The 10,263-nt window shown below is 40.5% G+C and overlaps 1 non-coding gene across 1 annotated transcript; it reads right to left on the bottom strand.

Annotated features, from left to right (window-relative positions):
* Positions 1–2,196: 2,196 nt before the first annotated feature.
* TRNAE-UUC (transfer RNA glutamic acid (anticodon UUC)) lies at positions 2,197–2,268 on the bottom strand. Its single transcript has one exon. It is a non-coding gene; the product is annotated as a tRNA-Glu (tRNA).
* Positions 2,269–10,263: the final 7,995 nt, after the last annotated feature.

The following is a 10,263-nucleotide window of genomic DNA, read 5'->3' as shown; positions in this document are numbered from 1 at the left end:
GGGCAAGACTGCAAGGAGCAAACCTTCCAGGCAAAAGGTGAGCTCAGCTACTGAAGCAGTGCTGGAACAAGAGGACTCTGGCAGTGGTATCCTGGGAATGAAATAAATGGGCTATCTACTGAAGTATTATTTGATATGTACAGCTAAGAAACTCTAGGCTTGGTGACCAGAAACTTTGCTCGAGTCACTGCAATGTATTAATATTGCCTCTGGCCCAGTACCAAGAGCCAAGTCAGTTCCCAGACTCTTTCCACTGAAGCAAGGATACACTGGGTCCACCAGAGGAAGCATCTTGTGACACTGTCACAAGAACAGACTGTAAATACATCCCCAACCCTTCTTTAGAGGAACTATAGCCATTTGTTCTGTTAACTTACAATGGCTTTGGTTTGACATTCTTCTCTTCCTATGGTTAGGCAGCTCAGAATTATTAATGTTGTTTTTTGTTCTTCCTGCTCCTCCAGTACTTTTGTAGTTGTTCCCTGGAGCTTGGAATAAATGAAGTTTTGGTCTAAGTTTATTTCAAAGTGGTTCCAGTAGATCTGTGAAAGTACCTGATCCTGTCATGCATAAGTCAAACCTCCTACTTGACAACTGACATTATCCTATTGCCCCTTGAATCTTGGAGTGTGGGCTACTGTGATCAGGAAAGACAAAACGGTAGCCTCTGGAAGTTCCCCATAAGAAGATAGTAAACCAAAAGTGATGCTGCATCTTACAGAAAATTAGAGATTAGTGCCACCGACAAAGATTTGCATGCTGCAGAAGCTGTACTGTCATATCTAGGTACGGTCATGTTCCCAGGTAGCTCAGCTGGTAAAGAATCCACCTGCAATGCAGGAAAGCCCAGTTCAATTCCAGGGTCAGGAAGAACCGCTGGAGAAAGGATAAGCTACCCACTCCAGGATTCTTGGGCTTCTCTGGTGGCTCAGATGGTAAAGAATCTGCTTGCAGTGTGAGAGACCTGGGTTCAGTCTTTGGGTTGGGAAGATCCCTTAGAGGACAGCACACCAAACCACTCCAGTATTCTTGCCTGGAGAATCCCCCTGGACAGAGGAGCCTGGTGGGCCTGGTGAGTCTGTAGGGTCCCAAACAGTGGGACTTGACTGAAGTGACTTAGCACCCAGGCATATCTAATTACTAATTCATCTATTTGACCTGTGCAAAAGGCACACGCTTCTCCTTTCCCTTACTGCCCTGGTTAGTAATGTTTGAATCTGCTCTTTGGTATTCTAGAAGATCTAGGAGGCTGAATCCTTTATCCTGCAAGTAAAAAGCCAAAAAGGAAAAGCTTTTTGTACCTGGGAGGGCCCCACAGGGTCCTGTTCAGTTTCATATGCATAGAAACAAAGACTTTATTTTCATTCTGGAAATGGCCTAGAAGCTAAGAAGGTTTCAAGGCTTTTTCCACTTCTGAAAATTTGAATTTGCTGACCTCAACCTAGCCATGTGTGTAATTCGATCCGGAAGCTGATTCCATGCCTCATTAACCCATGTCATGTTCTGTGGAAGCTGGTTAGGTGAAAGGATCTTCCCTTGCTGTCTACATCCCTGTGCAAATCTCTGCTAAAGCAGTATTTCTATTTGGAGACCTCACATTTCTTTCTCTCAGGCCATAGTGATTTCTGATTCAGGAAGATTTTTGCTTCCCTCCCAACTTGGTCATTAAACATCAATTTTCCTGGGTCTTTTCTCATCTCCTCCTGGCCAGCTCTCTATCCTCCTGACAGAAACACTTAGTGGGAGAAGAGAGCAGTGAATTCCCTGTATAAAATATATGCTGATTATATAATTAAGTGAGGTGATCGAGGTGTTAATTAACCCTATTGTGATAATCATTTCACAATATGTGTATCAAAACATCATGTTGTACACCTTAAACTTACACAGCATTATAATATCAATTATAAGCTATATAATGTCAATAATGCTGGGAGGAAACTAAGAGAATTCTTTTGTTTAATAGAGTTTGACCAATAAACATATTTTAAATAAATTATATCATGGACAAAAATAGAGATACTGCTTACACAAGTAGCATTTCCTGTGTTACAAATTACAAGGTGGATTTTCAAGCTCACCACTCCCCTTAAGAGAACTGCACCTTTCTTCAATTATATTGAGTCTTCTTGTTAAGAAGAATCTCAATTTTCTTGACGGTTAATTTCTTAACCGGGCTTCTAAAAGAGTCTCTCTTTCCCACACCGGGAGTCGAACCCGGGCCGCCTGGGTGAAAACCAGGAATCCTAACCGCTAGACCATGTGGGAGAGGACGTGAGACTGTTACAGTACAAGACAATTGAATCGTAGCCGTCTGCTTCCGCTTCCGCCGCGCGGTGCCGCCTCCGAGCTGCTGAGGCCTTCCGCGCTTGCGCGGGTTTTCGGAGCTTGGCGCCGGCGGTGCGGGCTGTGCTGAGTCTCATCGCCCGCGGTTTGGAGCCTGGAGTGGAGTGCTGTGACCTCCCCGACCCCTCACCCCGCCCCGGGGAGGTGGTCCGACCCCACCAAACTCTCCGCTCCGGGGAAGCGGTTCTGGGCCCCACACGGCCCTCCCGCAGCGTCTGTGGACGGGCCTAGTTTCTAAACACCGGTTAACTACGTTCTGTGGTGAGATAAGAGAGTGCTTTGAAGAACCAAGAGCAGGTTGTGAGCCTGGCTCCTGGGCTTCAGTTTCTGGGTTTTGAAGCAGAGGATAACTTTTATTAGATCAGGTTTTTCCAGTCATGATGCTTAAGAGCATTTTAAGTGAGATTTTGCACCTTGAAGGCAATAGATGAAACCCCAAATACCTCCTTGGGAACGTTTTGGGGCCAAAGGCCTTCAGAGACTACCGTTTTAAAAGATCTTGTTTAGGGATGGTCTTACAGCCATAAAACCAAAGCTAAACATTGCCAACTGTAAAGAAAGAATCCATACGCTGCACTGCTTTAACAACTCATATCTTGCAGGAAGAAAGGTAAAATAAACTGCTGACTGCGAGATAAATATGTACACCCCACATAAAAAATTGGTATCCCGTATTGGAAGGAAACTACACATGATTTATAAAAAGACAAATACTGCTATATAAACGTCAGAACTTCTGAACAAGCCTCTTGGAGAGGAACCCCAAGACAAGAATGCATCTGAAAAAAATTCTCAACCCCACTGGTTCCAGGCTAGCATTAGGCCAGAAAGCAAGTGTGCAATGTCAAATGTTGGCATGTGGGAAAAAGAAAGATTTTGGAAAAGATTTTGGAAATTGATAAAACTTGATCAAAGAGGCGAATTGTTAGGATTTCCTGAATATGCTTATGACAAAGCAATTCTATTTTTTAAAAAAAACTTTTGTAAAACAAATACTGTTCTGGATTTGTCTCTCAGTGAGTATGGAGAAATGCTGCTCTGAAAGTAATAGGCAGACCATAGGGAGGATAAAGGGCCAGGGTCACCCTAAGCAAAAATCAGGCAAGGGTGGAGATTCTCAATCTCTAAAAATTTCGACTGTATGTGTGATTTTTTAAAAATTAAAACTCTTAATATTTGAAGACATTTGTGGAATGAAAAGGACTGTACATAATGTCTACAGTTGAGCCACAGACTGGAAGAAAATGTTTCATAGGGAAAAGTAACTATTCTTACTATATCTGCACCTTAGCTCCCAGGGGGCAAAAAAAACCCACAGGAAGGAAAAGTGGATTGAGAGAGGAGGAGTCAATAAATTGGGGGAAGCTCACTCTTACATGTAAACATGGCAATACAATTTAAAACAATGCTAAGATACTTCCGCTTTACTGAGTATGCCAAAGCCTTTGTGTGGAGCACAAAAAACTGTGGAAAATTCTTCAAGAGATGGGAATACCAGACCATCTTACGGCCTCCTGAGGAATCTGTATGCAGGTCAAGTAGCAACAGTTAGAACTGGACATGGAACTACAGACTGATTCAAAATTGGAAAAGGAGTATCTCAAAGCTGTATATTGTCACCCTGCTTATTTAACTTAAATGCAGAATACATCATGAGAAATCCCGGGCTGGATGAAGCACAAGCTGGAATCAAGATTGCTGGGAGAAATATCAATAACCTCAGATATGCGGATAACACCATGCTTATAGCAGAAAGCAAGAGGAACTAAAGAACCTCTTGATTAAAGTGAAAGAGGAGAGTGGAAAAGCTGTCTTAAAACTCAACATTCAATAAATGAAGATCATGGCATCCAGTCCCATAAAGTATCAGACTTTATTTTCCTGGGCTCCAATATCACTGCAGATGGTGACTGCAGCCATGAAATTAAAAGATGCTTTCTCCTTGGAAGAAAAGCTATGACAAACTTAGTATGTTAAAAAGCAGAGATGTTACTTTGCCAACAAAGGTCCGTCTAGTCAAAGCTATGATTTTTCCAGCAGTCATGTATGGGTGTGAGAGTTGGACTATAAAGAAAGCTGAACATCGAAAAATTGATGCTTTTGAACTGTAGTGTTGGAGAAGACTTTTGAAAGTCCCTTGGACTGCAAGGAGATCAAATCAGTCCATCCTAAAGGAAATCAGCCCTGAATATTCATTGGAGGACTTGATGCTGAAGCTGAAGCTCCAATATTTTGGCCGCTTGATGTGAAGAACTGATTCATTGTAAAAGACCCTGATTCTGGGAAAGATTGAAGGGAGGAGAAGAAGGGGATGACAGGATGAGATGGTTGGATGGCATCACCAACTCGATGGATATGAATTTCAGGAGTGGGTGACAGACAGGGAAGCCTGGTGTGCTGCAGTTCATGGGGTCACAAAGAGTCAGACACGACTGAGCGACTGAACTAAACTGAAGATATCCAGGGAGAGGAAGCAAGGGCACAAGCTCCATGAAAATGGCCATCGCCCCTCTGTAGGGCTGCTGCCCAGGCTCCCCTTTCCCACGGCTCATCCTTGTGTGAATGCAAAACCTTCCAAGGCATGGCAGTTGAGGCCAGAGCCACAGGATGGCATGAGTGTCTCCTGGCTTTCACTGTGTTGTGATCCCTTGCCAACCACCAGTATATACATTGCATTCTTATGGAAACAGTTTTATTGCACTAAGTCATGGTAATTTGGAGATTGTTAGTACTACCCAAAATAATGCCTTAGTTTCCTAAAATAGGGGCAAGAGCCATGGAAAAGAATTTTCTAGTAAATGATTAAGTGACTTTTTTGGTTTTGTTTTTACTAAAAACAAGTACAGCAGGAAGCCTTGAATATTTTGCCTTGTTTTACAGAGTGTGTTGGGTTTCATATCCTCTGTTTGGCAGTATTTATTGAATTTTTTTTTTAGAAAATTAGTAGTTAATATCTCATATTTCTACCTTTTATTATTATTTAGACTTAATAAACCTTTACATCTGAAAGGTAACTTGGGGATATTCAAGGCCACAACCTCAAAAATGTCCAGGAGCTTAAAATAATTTGCCCCAAATCATCCAACTAATAGGTTTAGTGAAATTCTTTTGGCTATCATCATGGGTTGACTCCATGATAAGGATAATATTGGAAAATGCTGAAATGAATTAAATCTAGAATTTTCTCCATAAAGAAATGGGAATTTTTCTCCATAAAGAAATCAATTTCTCCATAAAGAAATGGGAATTTACAAGGACAGTGTACATTCTGAATAAAAAGTTACTAAATTTCAATGTTTTTAAATGAGTTGGGAGGTAATATATTTAGATAAGCTGGGACCTGGGATCTGGGACCCTTTGCTGCACCTAGATAAATATTTCCTTGAGCAACAAATTACAAATAAAACTATGAGGGACTAAAAATAACTGCATGCACAGTTGGAGCAAATTATGAACAATAAGATACAAAAAGACCAAAAACCCAACTGGTACTTCTGAGATTTGGGGAGTAAAAGTGGGGTTCTGCACATGATCCCCACACAGGGTGCCACCAAAGGGGTGAGCAGACCACCTAAGCTACCTCTCCAGTCCAATCCATGGATCTGCCCCAGCTTTCACCCATTTAAGGGACCTGGTTCTCCCCTCCCACCCTGTGGCTGCAGGGGCGAGCAAGGGAAACTGTTCCTTGTTTTGTCATGCTTCAGCACAAGTCCCAGTAAAGCCTTGCCTGAATTTCTCATCTGGCCTGTTATCAATTTGTATTGGTTGAAGAGTACAAGAACCTGGGTCAGTAACAACTTTACCAGTAATAAATTTTTTATTAACTTGGATAACCTGAAGATTAATGTAGAATAATATGAATAGCTTATGTGTGTGTGCATTTGTGCATATAAATTTCTCCTGCATTTTGAAGTCAGATGTCAGTGGCATCAGTCCTAAATCCAAAAACTGACCAGCTGTTAATTTTTGGAAAAACTATTGAATTTTTGAATATAAGTTCTCCCCCTTTATTCCACCAGTAACAATATATAACTGTCATTGTGAGGACAAGTTCTTAGCATCCAGCACAGAATGAAGGTGATGCTTGCCCAGGGTTAGTTGCCAGTGGTCACTGTCACCCCCAGAGGTGGAAGGTGTTGGTCTGACCACCTTCACTTAGGTACCCAAAAATAAACAGGATGGACCCACACCTCCCCTATTGATGGATCTTCTGGATGATTCTCCAGCTGATGTTTGGTTCGGACCTAGGAAGCTCCCTGCATTTCACCATTACTTTCACCTGATGCTCAGACCTCTGAAAGGAAGCTACGGTGATTGCTGGAGTGTGACACCAGGCTCCTCTGTCCATGGGATTCTCCAGGAAAGAATACTGGCCTGTACACAGCCAATATTTGCCTTGTTGCTTAGATTTCATGCATTCTTTCTGCATTTGAATGTGTGCTCTTTCCCTTCTGGTCTCTCTTTTGCTGAAATGAGGCAGTGCTCTTTTCTTTATTATTTATTTGACAGCTGTTTATGGTCTTGCAATTTCCTCATCTTTTCATAAGTGTATGCTAAAAACTTTAAATAGAAATACAAGCATATTGGAGTAAGACTGTGATTGAACTGTTATTCTGCCCTGTCTATACCAAGTACAAAATAGATGTACACCATTTTTTATTCATTTATTTTATTTTCAATGATAGTAAGTAAGATGATGGAAATAATTTTTGGCAAGTTGAAATTTGGGTTTTAAAAAATGTGTCCAGTTGGTAAGGGAGTTGGTGACCACACTCATTCTTGCTCTAACAAATACACAAAACAAAACAAAAAACTGGAGTTTTTTTCCAAAGAGCATTTTGGTTATTCTCTAAGCCAAACCAAACTTTTACTTAAAAGGTAATTGCTTATAACATTGGATTAGCCATATGAAATTGCCAATAGTCCATTGATTTAGTACAATGGAAATTCCATTTTTTTTTCCAAGCCAATTCTTCTTCCTCTAACTGTAAGCACTCAGATTCACTTACCATATTAACAGGAAAGACTTCATAGAAAGCATGATGTTAAAATCTGAGTTTCTCCAATGTCAAGAGCAACAAAAAATTATACTTGTTTCTAGGATATAGATACTTTGCTTTTTAACGTGTTACAGAACACGCGTTTGGCTGCTCACTGCACAAAAACCATTAATTAAGGGGCTGCTGCTGCTGCTGCTGCTGCTGCTAAGTCACTTCAGTCATGTCCGACTCTGTGCGACCCCAAAGACGGCAGCCCACCAGGCTCCGCCATCCCTGGGATTCTCCAGGCAAGAACACTGGAGTGGTTTGCCATTTCCTTCTCCAATCCATGAAAGTGAAAAGTGAAAGTGAAGTCACTCAGTCGTGTCCGACTCCTATCAACCCCATGGACTGCAGCCCACCAGGCTTCTCCGTCCATGGGGTTTTCCAGGCAAGTGTACTGGAGTGGGGTGCTATTGCCCTCTCTAAATTGAGGGGCAAGTGTTAGTAAAAAGCAAAGGTGCTTTATTCAGAAAAGCCAGCAATTTGGGGAGAAGGTGGAATCGTTCTGAGACCAACTCTAAAGATTCTGCTCAGCCGTAACAATTTTTAAAGGGAAAAGGAGCACACAATCTTAATCATTAAGGTAGGAGGTCAGATTCTTCATCACTTTTTACATTGCTTGCAGACCTGCTGACTTCTGATCTGTCTTTGGATGCTGTGTTGCCCCTGTGGTCCACCTGCAGATTTGCTAAGGAGGAAGCTGAGGGTAAAGAGTCAGTCACTCATTAACTACTTAATTGTTCATTCTTGACTCCTTTTAATCCCGAAAAGGAGTCAACAGGTTCAGCAAGGCCCTGTGTATATTTAATAATGCAGAAGTCAGCAGGTAGGTTAAATGTTACTTGATGATCTCATTTTTATAATTAAAGTTCAAGGAAAATAGAGATGAACAAACAGAAAAGGGGCAAAAGAGCTGTTTACAAAAGTAACAATGCAAAGATGAAAGTCTAATAGGTAATATTTAGTCTAGAAGGGCTGTGGGGTGTGGAAAGAAGCAGTTATAGATTATTTGTTTAACAAATCTATTCTGGGTTTGTAAGAATAGAGTTAAAATGTAATTCACAGCTTCAACTTTATTTAAATCAATGAGAATTCCTGAATTGTTAGGAGCATTTATGGATCATCTCTAAAATGTGGACTCTTCTTAAATAAGTTGCACTTCAAAGTATGTTAAAAACCCAGTCACATTTAGGAGAATTAGTAAATAATTGAAGAGATTGCTGAACCAGTAGGAAAAAGGTGACATTATAGTGATGCTGTCTGGATTTTGAAGGAATGAAGTTGGTAGGAAGATAACTCTTGGGAGAGTGCAGGGTAAGCAGAAGACTAAGTTTGTGGAGCTTAGAGCTTGGCCAAGAGCTGGGGTTCATTTAAAGAAAAATAATACAAAATTGCAGCTATAATATTTGTATGAAACTGAATAGGTATTTAGAGTAAGAAGAAATCACAGTAAATCACACATTAAAAAATTTAAAATACAGCAAATGTTTAAAAATCTAGAAATATATTTTTATTAATTGTCTGATGCCCCACGTTACTTTTTTAAAAGAAAGAGTTTTTAAAATTTTTATTATTTGAATATTTATTTTGATTAATTCATTTATTTGGCTGCTCCAGGTCTTAGTTGCAACATGTGGGCACTTGGATCTTTGCTGTGGCATGCTAACTCTTAGTTGTGGTGAGTGGGATCAAGTTCTCTGAATAGAAATCGGACCTGGGTCCCCTTCATTGGGAGTGGAGTGTCTCAGGCACTGAACCACTGTGGAAGTCTCCGCATATTACTTTTTTCCCTACATTTTTGACTGTGTCCTTTTTGACTCCTTCATCTAACAGCAGCTATAATGCTTTCTTTGCAGGAAATAGATACTAGAGTCTTCAGTATGGTTTATGAAGTTTTTCTTTTTGTTATTGATACTTTAGAAAAATTTGTTTCTCAACTCATTACTGGTAATGTCATATAAATTTTTGACATTGCTGTCAAATTCAGGAGATTGCTGTTTCAGTTCTCCTGTGTGTGAATTATAGAATTTCAGGGTATTTGAATTATTCCCTGGTCCAGTGATCAGTTTATTATCATGTTTCATTGCAGCAACATCTTTGAAGGATTTTCTGTCTCTGCAATCTTTGTTGAAAGCAGTATTTTGTGTCAAGTCAGTGAAGAATTTATTTTTCCAATGAACTCATATGGTTTGCTCCATTTCATTAAGTGGATTATCAAAAAATTCAAGAGTTTATCAGTACTTTTTGAAATGTATACCTTTGTCTTAATGAATTATTGCTTTGAAATGATTTATATGCTGTTTCATATGATGTGTCAAAGGTTCATCAAATATCCCACAATATGATCTATCATGTTGGAATGCAAAAAAAAAAAAAAAAAAAAACACACAACTTAACACATGGATGTACATTCACAGCCTATAGAATGGCTAAGAGTTTGTACTTGACAATCACAGAAATTCTTCAAATCTCTGTTACCTGTTATTCTTACCCAGAAAAATATTTGGGGGTGTTTGAATATTGTTCAAGTATATATATCAAGTATATTCCTAAGAGGAGACCTATGGTAATCACATCTTCTATTTAGATTGTGCAGTTCAGTTCAGTCGCTCAGTCGTGTCCTACTCTTCGCGACCCCATGAATCGCAGCATGCCAGGCCTCCCTGTCCATCACCAACTCCCGGAGTTCACTCAGACTCACGTCCATCGAGTCAGTGATGCCATCCAGCCATCTCATCCTCTGTCGTCCCCTTCTCCTCTTGCCCCCAATCCCTCCCAGCATCAGAGTCTTTTCCAATGAGTCAACTCTTCACATTCATCATCATTCCCTCCAAAGAAATCCCAGGGCTGATCTCCTTCAGAATGGACTGGTTGG

Source organism: Bos grunniens, chromosome 21 (genome assembly GCF_055505025.1).
Source record: "Bos grunniens cultivar Pamir isolate PY7600 chromosome 21, Bosgru_T2T1.0, whole genome shotgun sequence".
Classification (NCBI taxonomy): domain Eukaryota; kingdom Metazoa; phylum Chordata; class Mammalia; order Artiodactyla; family Bovidae; genus Bos; species Bos grunniens.
The sequence above is the reverse complement of the archived record's forward strand: the minus strand, read 5'-3'. Positions and strand labels throughout refer to the sequence as shown.